Raw genomic sequence first — 21,352 nt, 5'->3', positions numbered from 1 at the left:
ACGTAACGACTAACAACTGAACATGAGTGACCGGTTGCATTGTTACACTCGCTTATTTCAGGTTGTTTGGACTCATGTGACAGCAAAGAGGAAGATGTAAATGAGAATACAAGTTCCCACTGGTCTGCGGAGGGGCCCTATGCCTGTTCTCATGACTGCAACATCACAATATACTCTGAGGTAAAGACAACTGGAGCTTGGCCAAGCTCCGGATATATCTGGCCCCTCCGGGCCCCACAGCCACTTACCATGCAGTGGGAAGAAATGGACTCACACATACTGGCTGCCTAGGAGCTGTGAAAAAGCCCCCCCCCCCCCCCCCCAAAAAAAAAAGAAAAAAGAAAAACCCTCTGAACAAACACTTCAGGTTGTGCTGTGCATAGGAAGTGGGAGATAAATTCCAATGTCTGATGAAGGGAAGCTTTGTTACTCCACACCTCAATTATGTATCCCTGGATGGTTGTCGGGATGAATGAATTCAGTGATAGAGAAATGTGTGGACCGTCCTGCTAATCTGGATTATTTCATTTGTGTTGTTATCAAGTTTTCCTAAGAAGCTCCAAAAAAACAAGACCCGGAAATATAAAGTATATTTACATACTGGGTGGAGATTGTCTAAAATGTTTATGTAACCACTTATCAACAAAAAGCAATAAAAATCAAGCTTTCCTGGTATTCCAGTGTGTACCCTGTTCTGTACATTCAGAAGAATGACACCAGACAAAGCATATTTTTACTAACACTCACTCAAGTTACTTCTGTGGTCTCATACACTGTTTCCAGCTAAATTATATAAATAAACAATGAACAGGGAGGATATAATTGGATAATGATGAAGAAAAACACTCATTCCAATCCTTTATCAAATTTCAGGGGAAAAAATGTGTCCTTTTTAATGTTTTGCTTAGTGCTTACGAAGAGGATATATTTGTTTTGGTGACATCCAAATAAATTATAAAGAGTTACAGTACAATAGTATTTAGTAGTAGTTTTTTTTTTTTTTTGTAGTTTTGTTATTTGGAATAGAAAATACCAGCCTTTCTAGTGTGACGGAAGAATCTTTATAGAATGGGGCCACATAAATATAGCAACAGCTGTAATGTAGTAAAAAGAGTGCTGTTTTAATGTACTTTCATTCTATACTTTTCAATAAAACTTTAGATACTGAAAATAGAAATTATATGGTGGAATCTGACAGAATTTGAAATTGCTGTTAGAATATGAGTAATACAATTTCTATAGTTAAGCATTGTAAGAGTTTAGCTCTAACTATGACCTATCAAATAGCTAATTTCTTTTGGGTGATTTATAAAGGCTAGCATGACTGCATTTGAACTGTCTGGTTTATGAAGGTAAAACATTTCCCAGCAGTCACATGATAGCAGGACAGGCTTTCAGTACCATGGTCAGAGACACATCCTGAAACCTCGGCTCCGGTTGAAATGAGCTGAGCAGTGAAGGAACCGAGAGCCTCATGGGTCACCTATAGCATGTAAAATTATTCTGCAAACTGCAGACATAAAAATGTGTGTTCTTCTATGTCCTTCTTGGTTACTGCTTCTGTCTGCAGCATGTCATCAAATGCTTTCTACATTCCAACAAACAGCCATGACACAGTAATGTCATGTTTTTATAGTTTCAGCCCATTTATCTCTTTTACTGTTTTGTTTTACAACCAGGGTGCATCAGCAACCGGACAACGCATGATTGAACCATACAGTATGCGCCTGTCCCCCTTCGTCCGCTAAGGTTTCCCTTTGTTTGACACAACTCTTTGTGTCCATAATGAGGTATTCATTAGAGAGAGCCTCTGGGAATCCTGAGTCTAGTGTTGTAGTCTGCATAGGTCTCTCAGATCTGACCAATTCCACTGTAATTATGTGCTAACAGCCTGCCTATTATGTTGTGGATTGGTTGTTACAAGAATGAATTGGGAAATCCTCATTCATCTGATTAATATCTGCAGAGAGACTTCGTTTGATGGAATGCACTCCCACAACAACTCACGTGTGACTGGAGCCACTAACTCGCATTTAATTAAATAGTCATTCTTAAAATGTCATTGCCTCTGAACCTACTTTTTAAAAGCATTTTCTCGGATGTTCTCAAAGCCTCAACCAAATGTTTTATATTAGGTACATCCTGTATCCCCCATGCTCAGCCCACATCTCAGCTCAAAACTGCACAGATGACAGACCAGCAGGGAGATGAATATCATGCATAGTTATGGAAATTTTCCCTCCTTTATCAGATGAGGGGGTCACAAGTATTTCATGTCTTTCATTCTATCGCTACTCCTGTTTTCCACGCCGACTGCATATGAAGCAATGCTTCGATCATGTGCAAAAGCATGCTTACTTAACAGAGCCAGCTATATAGCAGTATGCAGCTTTTGATGGCGTTGGCCCGATCCCCACAGGAGCTCATTAAATCTGCCAGTAAGGCAGGACCAACCCCCCACCCACCCCACACACACACACCCACATTATGGTATGCATAAAAAAATTATTGAAAGGGGGAATGACAGAGGCGGAGGAAGGTATACACACACAGGCAATGGTGGTAGGGGGAAAACAGAAGGGATGTCATATAAAGATAAATGTGTAACAATGTATGGGGGAAGGGTAAAGGAAAAAAAGGGGGGTTGGGTAGAAAAAGGAAGGTGTGGCTGAACAAGGTAAGGAAGGAGACAAAGGAAAATAATGGTAAACAAAAGAGGGGATGAAGGAGGAGAAAATCGACTGAGCGACGGTCAGATTAAGTAGTGATCTGAATTGGAGAATGAGATTGAGAGTGCCCCTCCCTACATGCTGCATATAGAATATGAAGGGCTTCTGCTTTATCCGGTTATCTGTGGATACATAAAGAGCTGACATCTGCGTTGGGCATCTGGCCCAGTGGGATTACTGCACAAATCAAGTTTCATACATCACTTGACTCACCTGCCACACTCTCAAATTTAGATATATGCAGAAGATACATGCATTTATGGTCACTGTCCAACTCACCATCCTTCTCATATTTGTGTAGGAACCTGTAAACAAAAGCATTCATACACACACTGATGCACACACAAAATATTGCATTGTTGTGTGCGGTTATCAGCCTCAGTCGGTCCAGTCTTGTGGGGTTGGCGGTGGGTTGAAGGGTTTACAGTCTCACTCAGGGTTTGCCAATAAAAGGACTAAGGAGGATGGATGTTCTCTCACTAATTAAACACTGGAGTCTGCAGGGACTGAGCACAGCCTGCAGGAGTGGCTGCGTCCCAGTCTCCTCACACCACCTCCCAGCATCAACAGAAAGGGCATTCCTGCACACACACACACACACACACACACACACACACACACACACACACACACACACACACACACACACACACACACACACACACACACACACACACACACACACACACACACACACACACACACACACACACACACACACACACACACACACACACACGTCCATAGAGCTCCAACACACACATTTCTAGCACATGACTCACCATATCCTAAAGGCTGACATTCCAACATCAAGCTAAATGTTTGACAAGCCACAGGGAGTATTAGATCATCAATTAATAAAATGTCAAATTACATTTAATTACTTTGATGCAGAACCTCCTTTCTAACAGTAGCCAAACAAATGAATGGAAAGGGCTTTTATACCTTCAGTTACCTTTAAAACATTTTAAATGCATATGCTCTGTGCTGCAGATCTCAGGTGTCTCTTATTACAAAGAGAATGCCTGACAACTAAAATTTCTACTTCGTTTAATTTACTCTTAAGCTCTTGGAAAAAGTGCCATGTATATACAGTATAGATGCACAAATTAAAACACATTTTGCACTTACATCTATGGGTGTCTTTATTTTACACATTCTTCCATGCAGTATCATCATTTATCGGCAAAAACATGCCTTCGACTCTCCCCGTATGCATTCTGCATTCTTGAACATTCAACACAGCTTGTGTATGTGCAGTGAAAAACACATCAAGGAGGATTAGAATTCAATGGGGGGAACATATCAGGAAAGCAGGAAGTGTGACAGAGCTGTCACCATCACACTCTGTGTGTTGTGTGTTTGTTAGAAGTATGCATATTTCTTTCTACTTTTCTTTATTTAATTTTTTTAATTACACCCTTTAGCATCTTGCCTTCCTCTCTAAGTTTCCTCCTCCTCTTCCACACAGTCATTTAAAGCAACTCAAGCTATTTTCCATTTACTGTGTGTCTGATAAAACCTTTTCAGCATTATTACATAACTGGACCTATATTTCTACGCACCAAAGCACAGAGGACATTGGCATTTTGGAATATAAAAACCTGGTGAAAATGTGAAATTTGGTCAACTAGTATGGTATAGAAAAAGAAAGTTTAGTCAACAAATTCAGGTACAGTATATCTGATAAATCTGCACAGATAGGAAATACATTAATAGATACTTCTTTAACCTACCAGAAGACCAAAACCCCAGATCATGCTATAGACATTTGGCATCTGAAGCCTGCTATCCTGTCAGCACCATTTCACCAGCACTCTTATTTCAGAACCATATCTATACACACTAAACAGAAGTGAGTATTTCATATCCCTCAAATACATGATGATAAAAGAAAACATTGTCTATCACTTACTGCTGTCACACATGAAAACCAAGCGCGGGAACTCTGATGCTGCGCCTCAGTTCATTGTTTTTCTTTCCACATATTTCTCGCCACACACTTCATCAAACTATGTAAATATTTTTTCAGTTACATACAGCACTGGAATGCCTGGAGAGTGAATGCGCTTGATTTGGCTTTTTTCTGCCGTTCTAATTACGGCAACTTGCCTATAGTCACAGTCAGTCATTGTCAGAATCTCTGAGAAAAAAAAATTCAGCACATTTGTACTGTTTGATCACGGCCACAGCTAAATCCCAAAGCACACAACTGAGAAGATGGTAAACCCCTTCAATCGAGATTTAAGGCGCACATCAAAAATTCCCAGAAATCACCGTAATCCTTACATAATAAGAGGAACGAGGATTCCCTGTGAAGTCAGGATTCATCTGGATACAACAGGATTCTGTAAGCACATATAATTTAGTGACGGGGCCTGGCCAGGCTCAGCCCAAAAAGGCAACGTGGATTTCTCCCACCTCTATAGACCCACCACCTGCAGGCCAGATCGATGGGGTTGGGTGCACTGCAATATAGGTGGCAGCGATGACACGGGGGTCACGACAGACCAGACCCAGGCGGCAGAAGCTGGCTTTGGGGATGTGGAATGCCACCTCACTGGCAGGTGGAGCGTTACTAGTTGGATCTGGTGGGGATTTTCTCAACGCACAGCCTCGGTTCTAGAACTAAACTCCTGGATAGAAGCTTGGACTAGCTTGAAGCTTGGAGTATTTGACCTTCTTGGTGTCCCTCAATGAGGTCCTTCACGGGATCCCTGTAGGGGACTCCATTGTTCTCCTGGGGGACTTCAATGCACACATCGGCAATGTTGAAGACACCTGGAAGGCCGTGATTGGGAGGAATGGCTTCCCTGATCTAAACTCGAGAGGTGTTATGTTGTTGGACTTCTGTGCTAGTCACGGATTGTTCATAACTAACACTATGTTTGAACAAAAGGATGCTCATAAGTGCACCTGGTACTGGAGCACCCTGGGTCGGAGGTCAATGATCGATCTTGTGATCGCTTCTACTGTGTGTTTTGGTCATTTGGGTGAAGAGAGGGGCAGATCTGTCAACTGATCACCACCTGGTGGTGAGTTGGATGCATTGGCTGGGGAAACCTTTGGATAGACCTGGTAAGTCGAAACAAGTAGTGCGGGTGAATTGGGAACGTCTGGAGGAGGCCTTCAATTCACACTTCCGAACGAGCTTCTCATGCATCCCTGTGGAGGCTGGGGACATCAAACCTGAATGGTCAATGTTCAACGCTTCCATTGCTAAAGCGTTGAACATCCCACAGCCCAAGACGTTGAGTTGTGGTCTCAAGGTGCCTCAAGAGGCGGTAACCCTTCCCTGACCACTGGTGGATCCCGGTGGTCAGGGAAGCAGTCCCACTGCAAAAGGAGGCTTTCAGAGGCATGTTGTCCCTGGGGACTCTTGAAGCAGTTGCATGGGACCAACAGGCCAGAAGGACTGCAGCCTCAGTTGTGATGGAGGCAAAACAGAGGGTGTGGGAGGAGTTTGAAGAGACCACGGAGAAGGACCTTCGGACTGCACCAAAGCTATTCTGCAGGACTGTCCGACAACTCAAGAGGGGAAAGCGGGGGGACAATCCAAGCTGTACACAGAGGTCAACAGTGTCCCAACAAGGATGGGACACTGTTGACCACGACTGAGGAGGTTTTAGGTCAGTGGAAGGTACACTTTGACGAACTCCTGAATCCAAATAACCCAACTGACCTGTCCTCTGTTGCAGAGGCAGAGGTGGAGGATAATGGGGGATTCGAATCAATCTCTCTGGGCAAAGTCATTGAGCCCCGGGTGTTGATGAGATTCGCCCAGAAATGATGAAGGCTCTGGGCGTTGAGGGTCTGTCATGGCTGACATGCCTATTTAACATTGCCTGGAAGTCTGGGACAGTGCCAAAAGAGTGGCAGACTGGGGTGGTGGTTCCTCTTTTCAAAAAGGAGGATCCTAGATGGGGCTTAGGAGGATTCCCATCCAGTCTACAGGTGCTTTGTGGACTTGGAGAAGGCTTATGATCGGGTCCCCAGGGACTTACTGTGGGAGGTACTGTGGGGGTATAGGCTGAGGGGGCCTCTCCTTAGGGCCATCCAATCCATGTTTGCAGAAAGTGAGAGCTGTGTTCGGGTTCTCGGCAGTAAGTTGGACTTTTTCCGAGTGGATGTTGGCCTTCGCCAGGGCTGCGCTTTATCATCAATTCTTTTCGTGATTTTCATGGAGAGGATATCAAGGCATAGTTGTGGTGAGGGTTTATAGTTTGGTGGGCTGAGGATTGCATCGCTGCTTGTTGCAGATGATTTGGTCCTGTTTGCATCATTGGCCTGTGACCTGCAGGGCTCACTGGTCCACTAATTTCCCTGCGGGGATTAAAATCAGTATATAAAATTAAATTAAATATTTTAAAAAAATTGCAGCCAAGTGTGAAGCGGCAGGGATGAGGATCAGCACCTCCAAATTTGAGGCCATGGTTCTTAGCAGGAAGCCGGTGGATTGCCTCCTCCATGTGGGGAATGAGGTCCTTCCACAAGTGAAGGCGTTTCAATATCTTGGGGTCTTGTTCACGAGTGAGGGATCAATGGAAAGTGAGATTGGACGGAGAACTGGGGAAGCAGGAGCAGTATTGCAGTTGCTTTACCGCACTGTTGCCACAAAGAGGGAGCTAAGCCGAGAGGCAAAGCTCTCCATCTACCGTTCAATTTTCGTTCCTAACCTCACCTATGGTCATGAGCGATGGGTCATGACCAAAAGAACAAGATTGTGGATACAAGCGGTGGAAATCGGCTTTTTCAAGCATAGCAGATGTCTCCCTCAGAGATAAGGTGAGAAACACTGCTATTCTCGAGGGGCTGAGAGTAGAGTCGCTGCTCCTTCACGTCGAAAGGAGCTAGCTGAGGTGGTTTGGGCATCTGGTGCGGATGCCTCCGGGGCACCTTCCTCCATGGCAGGGTCATTAATTAAACAGTTTGATTACATTATTTGTTTCTGAATGTCTAGATGATAGAAATAGATATTGAGAGAGAAGTAGAGAGAGAGGTAGAGAGAGAGAGAGCAGTTAATTAACTACTGCATGATGATCTGGGCCAAAATGCTCTCACAAAAGCGTCTCTGTGCTCATCTGCCATTGAGGGAAGCCGCTCTTGGAACACGCCACCCCCCCTAGAATAATGGGCCACTTTACAGGCCTCCAAGTTTGTTCACAGGTTTTAGAGCTGGGAAACCGCTAGACAGGGTTCATGAGAGGAGGGGCAGTTTAATTGTTTCCTCTACTTTTTTAGAACTCCCTCCTCTCTCCCTCTCTTATTTTTTCTGTCCATCTCTCTCTATCTCTCTGTCTCTCTCTCTCATAAAAAATCTTACTTTCTCTGCCATATCTCTCTCTTTTATTATCCTCCTCTGTTTTTTTTACAATTTCTTTCTCTACCCAATCACCATCTCTCTTACTTTCTCTTTCTCTTTCCATCTCTCTCTTTTTCATACCCCCCTCTCTCTGTCTTTGTTCTGAAAAGGGGGATGACAAACATGCAATGAAGAGGGCTGTTGTGTGTTTCATTGGTCAAGTGGGTGAGGTAAACATATGTAGACTGTAGGGTCTATCAGCTGGGCTTGTCATGATAGGATAGGCTGAGCGATGGGGAGCAGCACCCGTGCAGAGCAAAGATTGGTCAGGAATAAGTAGAGTAGGAGGGTGAGTGCAGCTTTGGGGGGAGACTGCAGTAGATGAAGAAAAGGTTCCAAGGGGTTTACAGTATTCCGGAAGAAGTGGGAGGTGCTCGGGGGTGCTGAGGCTACTCCTCCAAGTGTGGGCATTGTTTGTCGAGCAGAAGTTCTCATGCACGTCCTGTTTTGGCTCCCTAAAATGTCCGTAAGTGATGGAGCTACCCACGATTAAGCAGGCAAGTAGCAGCTCGGCTCTGGGCTCCCAGAGCTCAGGCTGTTTAAATGCTCAAGAAGAACATTAATGCCCACTGTTCCCCCAGACCTGAACAAAGAACCAAACAAACATGCCTCGGTGCCCATTATGCATTTGAGGAATTGTGTTTGAAAAGAAAAAGCTGTCCAGGTAGGAGATGGCAAGGATTGTGGGTAAAGTAGGAAATGAAAATATTATAATAATACTAGTGGGAACCCGTGGAAATTCCACAATAAAACAATAATATCAGACTTTGTTTTTTTTCTTCGCTGTCACAAGAAAACAAATAACTATGTCTGACGAAAGCCGCAACAGATCCATGTGTGTGGGACGGACGAACACGAAGACGAAGGCCGCTTCTGCGTTATGGTCTGGCCATCCGGGTAGACACTGGCCTCGTGAGTTCGGTCCTGGTGAATAAGGCATCGGGGTTCCCCACATGACAACGTGAGGTCCGTCACAATCAAAGAATATAAACCGTTGGGGATAATAGGTGGGGATAATTATTTTTTCCCCACCTATTATTTATTTTCTCCTTTATTTTTTGTAGTTGTTTTCAGTTCTGTATGGCCATGGGCACAATATACATGAACCTTAAAAGTTAGACACACATGTATTTCGTCATTTTAGAATAAATACCTTACTAAATTTTTTAAATAGCTTAAAAATGCAAAATGTATAGAAGTGTAAAAATAAAAATCACATTCACGTAAGCAAATTTTCAAATACAATGTAAACAAATGTTTCTCCGTCTGATGAACAGTGTGAATCTGTCAGGCTAGATCATGTGACAAGCGCTCAGATGAAGTCGTCCATCTGTTTTGCATGAATCACTTAATGTGCTTTAATTATGAATCTTTTGTCGCTGCACAATGAGGTGATTGTTCTTGCTAGCATGGTCTTTAGTGCCAAAAGAGAACATTCCCCCACCCCCCACACCCGACCCCATCAACTGCCTCTTCCCTTTACCAATCACTCTTAGAGAAATTTCGTGACTCCCTCTGCTGACCTGAATACCGATGTAGCAGGTGCAAATGAGGAGTTGGTGGTTTGGTTTTTGGGACAGTGGTAGTGGTGAAGGGGTTGGTGGAAAGAGACCTTAGTTTTACAACTTGCTCCCTTCCGGGGGCCCCACCTAGGATCTACACTAATGAAAGACAGTCATTTTGCTAAATCTGAGTTTCAACAGAAAATAGCAAATGTGAAGTTCAGAAGAATTCATTTAAGCCAGAGTAATTAAGCTACTATGAACCGAATCAAGTTGTCCACTTGTGAGAGGAATTTACACCTGAAAATCTGTAATGCAGGATGTGTGGATGCGTGTGACCTTAGTCTCTTGTATTGTTATCTTCCAAGTACATAGTGTTTTGTCATTGTTTTTGAACTTTGACCCCCAGATAATACCACACTATATTATATTGTTTATGACAAATTGCTTTGTGTGTTTCCCTTTATTTTCAACTACCTTCAATTTTTTCCATGTTTTAATATCATTGCAAAATGCTTTAAATTATTGCGTCGCCCCTGTATCAAAGAAATGTGAGCAGTGACTCAGTAGGTTGTGACTCAAGTTGGGAACTGGAGGGTCACCAGCTTGAATCCCAATCCAGACAAGAATAGGGAGTGTGGACTGGTGGCTGAAGAGGGGCCAGTCACTATAGCTGCCCAAGTAGTCTCCACATGTATGCATGCTTGTGAATTGTTAAGGGGGGGCTGTAGTAGGGTGAAATGTAATTGTGTTGTGTTTATATGTACCGTGTGCTGCATACTCAATGACATATTAAAGATTTATTCTTCTTTATTGGTAGCAAAGTCAACACAAATGGTTCTGTTTTTGGAGGTTTTTCATTGAATGATTCAATGACTATGGCGGTCTCATGGTGAAAAGGCCTAAACGATGACCAGTGGAGATCTATCATTTTGCCGCCCAGCAGCAGACTTGCAAGTGAATGCCTCTGTTTCTGTTCCTGTGCAGTCATACAGAAGTGAAGGGAGCCGTGGTCTTTGTTTGGTCAACCCATGGGAAAGATCTCACTCTGTTTTCCTCTCTGAGAACTGTAACACTGATTCTATAGGCAAGCCTTTAACAGCAAGGGGGAGGGGGGAGCATGAATCCAGCATATCAGAAAGATTCATAGCAGGAATACAGTGATGAAGAGGCCCCAAAGCCACAAGGGGACAAATGAATACAAAGAGAGTCAAGTCCAAAAACCAATGAAATTTGATTATATGAAAATTAGAATAAATAATGCCCAAAAAAAACCTGTGGGAGGATAAAGGACAACTGGGACAGTGCAGAAATACATTCGCTGATTGAGAAGCATGAGTGTGTAAAAGAAAGAAGAGTTGGATGGCATTTTGGCAGCTTTAAAATGCTCCCAGGAGGATTAGTCAAGGACTAGATGTCACAGCAAGCCCAAACTCCTGAATAAAGCAACACATGTGCAATATTCATAAATTAAACTTCATTCTCATTTGTTTTACCTGTTTCCTGAACCTCGTCTCAGCTTTTGTCATTTCTTTTTCACTTCCTTTTTTCTTTCATTCCTATATTTCTAAACTTCTTTTCCCGTTCCTTGTTCTTCTCTCTATTTTTATCATTATTTATCATTATTTCAGCAGCGGAAGTTAGGGGCCGAAGACAGGTAGTAGTGCCCCAGTCATTTTATTCATTTACAACAATTTATGCTTAACTCAATTTTCTGATCACTCAGCAATAAAGATTCTTTTCATCAGACTGCTGCTTTGCCATCTGCTCTCTTACTCCAGTTATCTGTGAAACGTCAGTAAAAAATTAAATCAATAAAAGTTATTGAAGTGAATGTAGTATGATTATAGAGTAAATAAACAGTCAGTGGGTTGATAAAGAAGCCATTGGTTGGTCAGGGTATTGAGCAATTTGTTATTTCTTTTCCTTTACTATTTACCTCTGGTTTACTTCAACAAGATACGTCCTCCCTCGGGGTGTGAGTATGTTGGTTTGTGCAAAAGCAAATTCATGAACACACATGCTCATGTAAAAAAAACTACTTTGCACTTAATACCGTGAGCAATGTCAACCCTAATTAAGATAATGTTGGCACTGAGGGTTATAACATTCTGTGGAGTATGATTTGGACGTGTTTAGCTTCCAGAGGAGATCAGCGATGCTGCAGGGTTCTGTCTGGATGTGTGAATCTCCTGTAAATTGTGTATGCATGGGTATGCGTGTGTATGCATGTGCATGTGTATGTGTTTATGCTTGCATGGCTTCTTGGATGCAATTTATGCTAAGATGACTTAATGGTTTCTTAACTATTCTATACTAGACATCCATATTGGATCATTAATTTCATTTAACTTGTGTTTGTTACATCTAAAAGGGTTTATCATTTTTTGATTCTATAAGAAATACATCTAACTATTGATACTGATCACTTAACATAGCTTACACCTAGTGTATTAAAGGTGTTTCTTTAATTATTGAATCAGACATGTCCAGATATCAGATTTGACATGTCTGATATCAGATTTGAAATGATTGGATTTTTGTCTTCACATAGCCCTGATCAGTTTAAATCAACATTATAGCAAAATTATTTGAACTGAATCACTTCAGCCAAGTGAGGTGAACACACTATGACATGTTGAAGCTCACTGTTTCATGTAATTATAACAATACACTGTAAACTTAAATCAATATTATACTTTGGAAAACACTGTATCACAGTCCAGGAGACTTACTGTGATACCAAAAAAACTAGGGATGACAGTAACTGATTTTGTTTGAGCAATTTCTACTCAAGCTCTCACATTTTTATTTAGAAACTCATAAACAAAGCTCTTCCTGATGTCCACTAAATAACCACAGTCTTGAGTAGCAGTCAAACACAAATAATTTTAATGTAAGCAAGCTACTCTCTGAGTGCAGTTGTAAAATGCAGAGTGCAAATTGAATTTCTGAATGTGCATGTGTAGTACTATGTGATTACAGTACTTTCTGCACTATAAGGTGCACATTTCATGATTTTTTTATTTTATAATTCATTCCATATATAAGGTGCACCAGATTATAAGGCGCATATAATTAAAAAAATAAAATAGATTTTTAAAAAGTGGCTGTAGTTGCGCTATCCGTCCACTAGCTAGAGCATTCATGACTGTGAGTACCTTTAGTCAGCTGTGAAAAACCCCTATTGTTATTTCAATGAAGCCATTCTGAGCCTCATCAATGAAACCTGATCACTTGATCACTTTGCCATCCTAGAAAGAAGTCAACAGGCATATTAAAAAACCTGACATTAAAACTGGTTAAATTCATTAAGAGTCCACTCAGTTCGAAAAGGGCGGGTTATTTCCTGATCTGAAGTTCGAAGCAGATATTTAAGCTCCGATGTTCGTCTTCGTTTATTAATTAAATATTGTTTTAATCGATCGGTAGTCCAGTCGGAGATGAGGTGCAGCTATTTGCTGCTGTGTGTCCTAAACAATTCTTTAAGTAGTTTTTAATGTCAGGCTGCTAATTTACTGTTAAATGTGATGCTGTTTTACTCCTAGAACTGACTTTAACGTCGGTGTCTCACCGCCGTGAATTTCACCGCACGTCGCTGCAGACAGAATATAGAAGCCTAAATGCGCCCCTCCACCTCCCCCCCAGAGCTATCAACTACATTTGTAAATCAATTGCAGCACACCAGGAACCTTTGTCTAGCAGTGACTCTGCTCTTTAAATTTCAGAAAAGGCTGGAAGTTCAGCTTTGAGGGTCTTTCATTCACCTTTATGCCAGTTTCTCCGTGTGTTTCCACAGACTAATAGAATGGACCGTCACTAGATTCCAGATGACAGCACAATGGCATTTTTAAGACCAATTAAGTTTAAAGTGGGTTATTTCCGACGCCAAATAGTTAAGAAATACTGAGATCAGTCAGTCAGTCAAACTGTTTTAAATAAATTGTTGAAAGTTCCTTATGTTTTGCTATGTTATCGTAGCCGGTCACCAGGGCTCAGCAGGCTGCTCTGGTCAGACAGCAGGTCAGTGAGAGCCACCACTTCGGCGACGCCCCTTGACTACCGTTGTGAGGGTGCCCCTGGTGGCGGAGTGCAGCATGACTGCCGGCCAGACTGCCGGCTTTTTCTCAGCGATCTTGTTTTTAACCAATACTAATATTAATACTAATCCATATATAAAGCGCATCGGATTATAAGGTGCACTACGGGATTATGAAAAAATTATAGGCTTTTAGGTGTGCTTTATAGTGCGGAAAATACCAATAGTGTAAAACAGGATTAAAGTACAAAACTATCCGTTACTTTTCCGTGATACTTTCAAGAACCCACAAAACCACCCCTAACCTCATAAATGCCAAATAAAAATGAACTAGTTTTTCATTTAGGTGAAATGTGAGTTGAGAAAGGGACTTCCAGAGCACTAGACTGCAGATTGCATCACTACAGCCTTTTACTTCCCCTATTTAATAATCAACCAACCAACTGAACTAGTGTTGAAATGCTTCCTGAGAATGAGAAAGGCTTTAACACTTTTTAACCATTTTTACACAGAGAAGGTCACAATAAAGATCCCTATCTGTCTTACCTTCACTTATTTACCAATGGCAGTGTGGCGCCACCCCAAGGTGGGCGTAACATGATAGAGGTGACAGGGCCAAGACGTTTAACATACAATAAATGTGGACTAAACCAAAAACATACATGGCAAGAACCATCATCACTTCTCTTGTTCCATAAGGATTAATCCTAAAAAGAGCTTTTAGACCTCATATTGCCCCCCCAGTCCCAGTTTGAATATGTTTTCCGTTAATGCTTTTCAATATTTAACGACATACAAAACAATATACGGTATTTCCTCTGACATGTCAAAACAAAACCAGAATACAGGCGAAAACCATTTCTCAAAGCCTCCAAGAAACAGTTACCAGGTAAATTACATTACAGTAATGATGCTCTGTGCACAAATGCTAAATATGCACATAATGTCTCCACATTTGTTTGGGTGTGAAGTGTTATTCATGTGAGTCAAGACTGCATTCACAAGATGTTATTCTCTCACATGAAAAACACAGACACTTGCTTACAGAAGAAGAAACATCACCCACAAGCTCAAGCCATGCGTTTATATATTAAATGACTCATTCTGCCTCACAGCATGTGTGAATGTCTATTGTGCTCATTCATATAAGGCAGCACATGGCACAGTACAGTAGTTCAGTAACCTCTGGTAAAAAAAACAAAAAACACATATTAGCTGCATGGACACTTTCCTTTACAAATTCTCCCACCAATTGCACTGAAGGCCAAGCTCTTCAGATCCCAGTTTAATTCTGCCAGTTTAATTCTTTAGGGCCACACTGACGATCCAAAAGAATGATCCTCAGCTGCTTTCTGGTTGAGTGGATCAGGATGCTGTTGAAAATGATGTCCACAAACACAAACTGTACCTGCTTTCACATGGCAAGCCAAGAGTAATGCTGATGGTGATCAACTGAGGGTGTCGGGAGAGCTGGTTTCCATGGTGACATTGATGGTTCTAATGAAAAGCTGTGTATATGTGCATGTGTGTTTGTATGTGTGTGTGTGTGTGTGTGTGTGTGTGTGTGTGTGTGTGTGTGTGTGTGTGTGTGTGTGTAGCCTGGGTGTCAATGTATCAAGCATTCACATTTTCTTTTCAACATGTGGTGCATAGGTTAGATACTTCCCTGATATTATTGACATCGGAAATGGCCTTATCTATAATACTTCATAGATAAGTTATATTTCAAGTTATATTTCTTATTTGGAATATGAAAAATCAAAACAAAGAAAACAGTCTCAGCATAATCAATTTTTTTGGACATAAAACCCACAATGTTGCTCTTAGGGAGATCAAAAACAGTAAGGAAGTGTTGCACACATCTGACCAATCCAGTTGGACCAACTGAAAACATTACTTATAGTCCAGTTTATAGTTCACTGGCTCCCTCCCAGATTAGGCATTTTTTGAACTTGATCTAGTTATAGACTACAGTAATGTTTTATTAAATTCATTACACAAAAGACCACCTATCAAGAGTTTAACATATCCATATGCATTTGGCTGGTGCTGCTGATCCTTAAACAATAACTATAATAAACAAATCTTCAGCCTAACCCACAGTATAAAATATAATAAATTCTGAATATTATTGAATCTCATGTCATTCATCAGTGACAGAACTGGTTTGTTATCCGAAGGATCTTTAAGTGGCAGGCAGAGCCCTGACAATGACCCATAAACTACTTCTTCAGGCCAACACAGTTCTATGGAATCCTCTCCCAGTCCTGGGATCCACCACTAGAACCTCAGAGGACAGGAACCCCATCTCCATCGGCACACATTCCACGCTGTGGGGGAACCGCTAAGATGCCGAGAATCACCATGCTTCTCTATTGGCAGAATCATCTACCCTCAAAGACACCGGCTGATTAATTGTTTTAAAACAAGGATGAATGAATATAATCATTATTTATTATATCTCTCAAATATCAATATATCTCTTATATACAAACATATACACACCTACACTCACACACACACACATGTGTATATATATATATATATATATATATATATATATATATATATATATATATATATATATATATATATATATATATATATATATATAGACACAGAGAGAGAGAGAGAGAGAGAGAGAGAGAGAGAGACTGAGTCTCTCTCTACCTCACCTTCCCAACACCGATTTTGAATGCTATGGAATGTAGGGTATTTATTATTATTTCATTTCTACAGAAAGAAGTAGGTGTTTCTGTGGCCTGGGCTCAACATGTTGCAAACGGATGCTGTCTAATGCAGGCACGCATTTAATCACCCCCAGTGATCCCAATTCAACCGACAGGGCTCAAATGTTAACAAGCAACATTCCTTAACAGCAAAACCTGTTTTAAACGACCCATCTCAGGGTTGTATGAAGTCCGTGAAACGATGTAAATGTAGCTCTTTTGTTCACCTGTGCAGAGAATAGGTGGTCGGCAATCCGACACATGAATCGCAGGCTGCCTCGGATTTGTCTCAATTAATGCAATGGCCAGCCCACGTCTTGATATCACACGGAAAATGAAAAAGGTTCGATTCGAGATAATTAAAATGCATCCTATTTTTTGTATGGTCAGCAAATAAATCTCAGGTGCACCTGTAGTCATTTTTCGATCAAAGTTATTATTTCAATTAACTTGTGGGTTTTTCTGATGATGAACAACGGAGTAGGCTACAAATGGACGTAAAGATAAAACATGCATCATTTTTATCACATCCACTTTCGTGCGTTTAGAGAATTTGATTCCAAGGTAGAGAGAAAGAAAGAACGGGGGGGGGGGGGAAACAAAGAAAGAAAAAAAAATGAAAGGGGGAAAAAAAAGAAATAAAAGCAACCAAGAAATAAAGAAAATAGAATCAGCCTACCTTTGTTGGAAACCAGAATGAAAAAAGTTTTTGGTTTTGTCCCCTTGCAGGGTCTTGTCATCCGCTTCTGAGAGAATCAGCTACAGCCAGCTGGAGAATGCACAGCGGTCCAGGACAGGGACGCCTCACAGACCAAAAGAAGGGATTGTGTGTATCAGTAAAATCCGAGGAGCTCAGCAGCCCAACGATCCCACTGAATGAGCTCTGCCTCGCCTCACCCGTCAGTGTTTTACTCTCTCACCCACCATTGGCGAGCGCGCCGTTTTTTCTTTCTCCACTCCTGCACGCCTGCCAAGAATTGCGCGCACCGCAGTTAGGACAACACCTGCAATTCCGTGTCACAGACGAGGTTTAGCAGTTTGTTCCATGTGCCAAAGGGTATATGATACACCCATTGGCTTGCAAAAATTGATATATTTTAATTTTATACAAGTCCTTCTCAAAAAATTAGCATATTGTGATAAAGTTCATTATTTTCTGTAATGTACTGATAAACATTAGACTTTCATATATTTTAGATTCATTACAAACAACTGAAGTAGTTCAAGCCTTTTATTGTTTTGATATCGATGATGTCAGCAAAAAAGTCAAGAAAAAACAAAAATCCATATCTCAAAAAATTAGCATATTTCATCCGACCAATAAAAAAAAGTGTTTCTAATACCAAAAAAGTCACCCCCTCCAAATAATTATGTGCAGTTATGCACTCAATACTTGGTCGGGAATCCTTTTGCAGAAGTGACTGCTTCAATGCGGTGTGGCATGGAGTCAATCAGCCCGTGGTACTGCTGAGGTGTTATGGAGGCCCAGGATGCTTCGATAGCAGCCTTAAGCTCATCCACAGTGTTGGGTCCGGTGTCTCTCAACTTCCTCTTCACAGTATCCACAGATTCTCTATGGGGTTCAGGTCAGCAGAGTTGGCAGGCCAAGTTAGCACAGTAATACCATGGTCAGTAAACCATTTACCAGTGGTTTTGGCACTGTGAGCAGGTGCCAGGTCATGCTGAAAAATGAAGCCTTCATCTCCATAAAGCTTTTCAGCAGATGAAAGCACCAAGTGCTTTAAAATCTCCTGATAGCGAGCTGCATTGACCCTGCCCTTGATAAAACACACGGGACCAACACCAGCAGCTGACGTGGGACCGCGGTCCCACGTTACCAGGCACAGAGGTTCGGCACATGGACAACAGGCACAAGGAGAAGAAGGTAAGACGGATATTTTCTCTGTATTTTGCTATTGCAACTATGTAATGTTGTTGCTATAAGCACCTGAGAGGAAAATACAGGTCAGTGTGTGATATTGGTTAGAGTCGTTGTCCAATTATTTGTTGTAATGTCTCAGAGAGACCAAACTTTTTTTGAACTGTTGTCATGGTCTCTGAATTGTATTTAACCTGTGGCAGCTTGACTTGTAGTGTCTTGTTTGTGTCCTCTTCCACAGCAGTATGACTATTTTCACAAAGATGTAATACTTCTTCCAAACAAATCATGGGCAATTGTCTGCAAGCAAGGCAAAAAAGTATGGCTACACAAACACGGATTCATCCTCAGCACCTTTGAGTTCCAGAAGGTCTGGGACCATCAGACTGTAATGCAATGCATCAGGGAAGGATTGGTGAGCGTGTTCCTCAGGATGTCAGGTAAAGTTTATGTGGCCTGTCTTTTTTACCTTTGTGTGAACACACACACTCACACTCACACTCACACTCACACGCACAGGCACACGCACACACAAACACACACACACACACACACACACACACAGGCACACGCACACACAAACACACACACACACACACACACACACACACACACACACACACACACACACACACACACACACACACACAGTGGTCATTCTGTTCATTTAATAGTATACCATCATATAAAATAGAATAAAAAAGTGAACTGGTTATACACTGGTACACTGTTCGAAGCAAGAAGTCATGGGATGTGTGTGACACTCTCACATTCTAGATGGCACATTTTAATTTTAATTTGAGTAATTGTAAAACATGTTATTTGCCTGGAATAAAACGTTTTTCTTTGTTCCCTTCTTTTTGTGGTCTCCAGTTGCTGATGGGTTGTGGCAGTAAACTGGTGTGCCCTAAGCTCCAAAATGATTAGGAACTGAGTGCAATTCTCATTCAAAAGGTTTATAAAAGTAAAACTCTTTATGTAAAACCATCAAGGTTGCCTTGGGTAAGTGTGCACTTTTATTTGTTACACATGCATACATATGTAGATACAAAAATACATACATACATGTTTTATATTTCAGGATGACATTGTAGACAATAACCAGCATTCAAGGGCAAGTATTTGCATTAGCAGTGATGAAGACTGCCCTGGAACTAGCCCCAACAGTGGAGAAAGACAAAACTGGAAAACTGACACGAGAGGACCAGATGGATCACGCCTTGCAGTAAGTGATGGTATTCCTGGCACTATGGGTCCTGAGAGTGGTCCTCCTGGCACAAGTAGTACAAGAAGCAAAATTGGTACTGATGGAATGTGCCCCGCATGAAGTAATGGTATTCTTGATACCAATGGGTCTGATAGTGGTCCAAGCACCAGTGGTCCCGATAATGGCCCTAGCTCAAGCAGTACAAGACTCGATGGAACACGCAGTCTTGATGAGGACATCTACTCTTCTAATTTAACCCTTGTTGCTACCATGTCTGGTGATAGCTCTGAGGATGAAGGATTACAGCAGGCAATAGTTGCCAGTGTGGAGAGCCTTATGTGAGTAGTGCACATAAAGTGCCTTGCGAAAGTATCCCCTCCCCCCCGCACAAGAACTTTTTGACATTTTGCCACATTTCAGGCTTCAAACTAAAAGATAACAAACTGAAAATATTTTTCAAGAATCAACAACATGTGAGACACAGTCGTGAAGTGGAACCAAATTTATTCAATATTTTATATTGTGTTTACAAATAAAAAACTGAAGAATAGGATATGCAAAAGTATGGGCCCCCTGTTCTCTCAGCTAAGCTAACGGACTCCAGAAGTTCCCTGAGGACTTCTGAATGATCCAATGTTGACCTAAATGACTAACAATGACAAACAGAATGCACCTATGTGTCATTTGGTCTCACATTTGCACATCCTACTTTTCAGTTTTTTTAACCATTGAGGACCTTGAGAAGGCAAAGGCACCTATGCTTGACTACTTGGCCAATGCAGATGTTTGAGGCCTCTTCAGTCAATCAAAGACAGGGATCTGCTGGTACAGGACATTATGTTTCAGGTATTCCGCAGGGTTCAAGGTCCATTTCAAAGGAATGCAGTGTTCATTTACAGTTAACCAGAATACGTAATAGTATTCTACTCATCAACCAACAGAGACTAAGCTTATGGATTTGATTGTATCAAAAATGTTAGGCTGGAACCAGTAATTTTAAATGAAGTAAACAAATAGAATTATTTGTTTTGATCATTTTATAGATTCTGTGAAGGACTGAGAACTCTTGGGGTTCTGGAGAAAATCCAGACATATCCAGACAGCTTTTGCCCCATGTTCTGCTTTGAACCAAGCAACCTGACAGCTGACCAGGTAGATGATCTTTTCACAATTCACTTGTCACCAAAAGGGGGCAACAAGAGAGTTGCAGAGGAAGTGGTGATAACCCACTGGAGAGACTATCGTCAAGATGCAGAAGGTGCAATACTTGAAATAGATCCTTACCTTTAGGTTGACTAATTATACATCTTTTTTTAATAATAACCTACTTTTGAGGTAAGGCAATCAAAGGGGAATTTTAATAAATGTGTTTGTATGCATATATGTGTGTATATTGAATATAATCCATTAATGGGAGAGGAATGAACAATAAAAGTAACGATCCATTTTTAGTTAAAACACTTCATACACTTCAACAAGAGATATTGAACATTCTCATAAAGCAAATCAAAAATAGCTAATGTCAATTGTTGCAGTGGAATTGTTGCTTATTGGATTCATGGACACTTGAGCACTATGATTTAATGATTGGTGACTCTGATCTATTTTATAGAAAAAGATGGGCCATCCAAACTACAGAAGATATTGGCCTTTGCTACTGGTGCGTCTGTTGTCACTCCTTGGGTTTTCACCAAGTACGTCTGTCAAGTTCATTCATCCGGGAGATGATGACTTCTCTTCCACACCCATGTTTCAAATGGCAAACACATGTGTTAACTGCATCAGGTTGCCCCTTCATGTTTCATGTCAGGTCTTCAAAGAAAAGTTTGACTTTGCTTTGGAGAACATCTACGGATTTGGCAGAGCCTGAGTTGGCATATATTGTTTGTCAGTGTAATAATTTAC

At 41.3% G+C, this 21,352-nt stretch overlaps 1 protein-coding gene and 1 pseudogene across 1 annotated transcript in view; one reads left to right on the top strand and one right to left on the bottom strand.

The window, feature by feature from the left end:
* Positions 1–17,264, bottom strand: part of LOC137593595 (excitatory amino acid transporter 2-like) — a 35,985-nt gene extending 18,721 nt beyond the window's left edge. Inside the window, exon 1 of the mRNA XM_068312461.1 lies at positions 17,041–17,264. The gene's annotated coding sequence lies outside the window, so the exon portion shown is untranslated. The remainder of the gene's footprint in view (positions 1–17,040) is intronic.
* Positions 17,265–18,219: 955 nt separating this feature from the next.
* LOC137593455 (G2/M phase-specific E3 ubiquitin-protein ligase-like) lies at positions 18,220–21,317 on the top strand (annotated as a pseudogene).
* Positions 21,318–21,352: the final 35 nt, after the last annotated feature.

Source organism: Antennarius striatus, chromosome 4, assembly GCF_040054535.1.
Source record: "Antennarius striatus isolate MH-2024 chromosome 4, ASM4005453v1, whole genome shotgun sequence".
In the NCBI taxonomy this organism is placed as follows: Eukaryota; Metazoa; Chordata; class Actinopteri; order Lophiiformes; family Antennariidae; genus Antennarius; species Antennarius striatus.
The sequence above is the reverse complement of the archived record's forward strand: the minus strand, read 5'-3'. Positions and strand labels throughout refer to the sequence as shown.